General features: G+C 62.8%; 1 long non-coding RNA gene across 1 annotated transcript in view; it reads left to right on the plus strand.

Moving 5' to 3' along the window:
• The first annotated feature begins 952 nt into the window (after window positions 1–952).
• LOC107183364 overlaps window positions 953–2,776 on the plus strand; it is a 10,936-nt gene continuing 9,112 nt past the window's right edge. Inside the window, exon 1 of the long non-coding RNA XR_001514149.1 lies at window positions 953–1,020. This is a non-coding gene — a long non-coding RNA (uncharacterized LOC107183364). The remainder of the gene's footprint in view (window positions 1,021–2,776) is intronic.

Consider the following 2,776-nt stretch of genomic DNA (forward strand, 5'->3'; position numbering starts at 1 on the left):
CTTGGGGAAATGTGGGGTCCCAGGTTGGCCTCTGCAGGCCTGCCTTCCCCTCCTCGGCGTTAGGTCTCTTACTTCCCCTTTCCTGACGGTTCTGTGGGCTCATCTGCTCCAGGATTCTTGCTCCTCACACGCATCAAGTAATGGCTATGCTTTTAAAAATCAAAGTGCTGAAGCTCAGTATGTGAGCCACCTCCTAACTCACACCTCTTACCTGTCCCCTCCCTCCCTCCCTCCCTCTCTGTTCCCACGACCCCACTCTCTGACAGTGCATAAGGCCTTCGTGGGGAGACAGGCCATGCTAAGACCTCGGCCAGAGGGAGGCTCTGACCTCAGCCCAGCTCCGAGCAGCTGACCTCTGTCCACAGGTCTCCCTGCAGAGCCACATGACATCAGTCCTGCGGGCTGGGGTGGCCCTGGGCTGGCCAACCTCAGCTGGGCCCCAAGCTCCATCCATGACCTACTTCATCCCCCTGGGAGCTGCTAGGATGTGCTCTGGGGGACGTGTGCTTTGTTGTGTTGCTCGGTAGGTCGATAAACCAGAAATTCCACATTGAACGTCTGTGCCAGGCCCCGGGACAGACGCGAGGAGGGGCATGAGGCTCAGCCAGGGCCCCACGCCCGGAGCCCAGGCCCTGGGTGCAGGCAGACGTATGTGCTCCCTGGCTTACTCACCGGGAAAACGGAGAACGGACTGAACATGAGAACAGAGCGTGGAGAGCCCGCCTCACGGACAGCGGCAGCGTGCACTCCAGCTCTTACTCCAATCCTCACTCAGCGGCCACAGAGCTAGACTGCGGGGAAAGCCCAGGAGCCGCACAGGCCGCTGAGGAGGAGAGAGCCCTGCCCGACACTGTTTAAATTTGTTACTGATTTCAGAGGAAGGGGGAGATGGAAAGGAACATCCGAGAGAGAGAGAGAGAGAGAGAGTCATCGATCGCTGCCTCCTGCACGCCCCCTCATGGGGATCCAGCCTGCAACCGGGCCTGTGCCCTGACCCGGAATCGGACCAGCAACCTGTTGGTACCCAGGACGCACCCAACCAGCTGAGCCACACCAGCCAGGCCAGGAAGGACATCTCGGCCAGCCACCCGCCTCGCCTTCGGGCCCAGCCTCCCGTCTTTCTTCCTTGCGGCCTCTCGCTCTCGGTGAAATGACCAGATCCATACACTGGAGAGGAGCTGCTCCTCTCACTGAGGGGGATGGGCTGTGATCGCTCTGGAGGGGGTGCAGGTCCAGGCCGGGCTCACCCCCCACCAAGGCCCCTCCTGGGGTGCCAGGTCTGCCCTGTGCCCGTGAGCATTGACGGCGGGGGCTCCCGGGGCCCGGGAAGGGCTGATTGAATTCGAGTGTCTTCACCGATGACGGAGAGGCTCCTGCGTCCCTCTGGCAGCTGTGGCCGGTGGTGGCACGTGGTTGGCACAGGCCCGTGAGGAGCACCGAGAGGGCCAGCAGCCGGCCGGTGCTTCGTGTCCCGCTTGGTCCTCCTGTAAGCAAGGCTTGTGTTTCCATCGAGTGGTTGTGCTGGACGGCGGGAGCCTGCAGGGTCCTGGGCGGCAGCGGGCTCGGAGGCTGCCTCGCCGTCTCCTGTATCCTGAATGATGCTGCCAACGGAAGGGAAGGGGAGTCTGCCTCCACTGAGCCAGGGGCAGGGGCGTGGCCGAGGGATGGCCGAGACCATAGGGCAGCAGTGACCGGCTCCTCCGGAGTTTTCTGAAAGGGGGTGGCTTCCCCACCTCCGCTCTCCTCGCCTTGCAGAACTGAAGGCCAGTCTGTTCGGCCACGAGCGTGACCTGCGGGCGGCGGCCATAGAGTTACTGTCCCCTGACACAGCTGTCAGATGTTCCTGAATATAGTGCCGTGCCTCCTCCTCGACCTGTTTCCGAGCTGTGGGTAGCTGGCCGCTGGCAGTGGACACCTTGGACAGGACGAGGTGGGTTTCCTGTGCCCGCATGTCTCCGGCTTCCCGGGAGGGATCGCTTGGGACGCTCCCCCCCCAGTGCGGACGGACGGACGGAGCGTTTGCTCCCTGTTTGCAGGGCAGGGATCTCCGAGCTGCACCTCTGGGTCTTACCAGCACCATCAGGGGCACACCCACGGGCACAGAGCGCCCGGGCACTGTTTTCGGGGGAGGGCTGTCCAGGAGGCGTGCTGGCCATGACGGGAAGCAGAAGGCCCCTGTGGGATCCACCGGGATAAACATTTCCACTTGGAAACACAGGCAGGCTGTCACAGGGGAGCTGGTGGCCGGCGCACTGCACCTCTCCCGCATCCCATTTCCCTCCAGAGAGGGCAGCCCGCCTCACAGGCCCCCTGCAGATGAGACCCGATCCAGGGGGGATTGCTGCTGCGGGACCACTGGTGCGCGGGAGGAGGGCCAGGCCTGTGATCCCAGCAAACGAGACCTGACTCTCCCACTGCGGCTCATGCTGGGGGTCGCTGTGGGCTAACAATGCCCGCCACAGGCGGAGCTGTGGGCAGAAGCACCCCTAAGCACCCTGTCCTCTGGGGGACCTCCCTCACAGGCATCAGGGGCCCGAGCTCTCCCGGAATGGCAGGCCCCGAGGAAGAGTCCAGCTGAAGGGCTTAGGGGATTAAAATAAATAAAATGCTTCACTGGAGATTAGGACTCAAGTATCAGTTTGATTTAACGATTCCGGAAGGTTAATGCGCATCCCAGGCAGGCGGCCAGTGGTGCTGGGCTGGTGTGGAGCCCCCAGGGTGAGGGAGAGGGTAAGGGTGAGGGTGAGCGAGAGGGAGAGGAAGAGGGCAAGGGGGA

The sequence above is a fragment of the Myotis davidii genome, unplaced genomic scaffold (assembly GCF_000327345.1).
Source record: "Myotis davidii unplaced genomic scaffold, ASM32734v1 scaffold399, whole genome shotgun sequence".
In the NCBI taxonomy this organism is placed as follows: Eukaryota; Metazoa; Chordata; class Mammalia; order Chiroptera; family Vespertilionidae; genus Myotis; species Myotis davidii.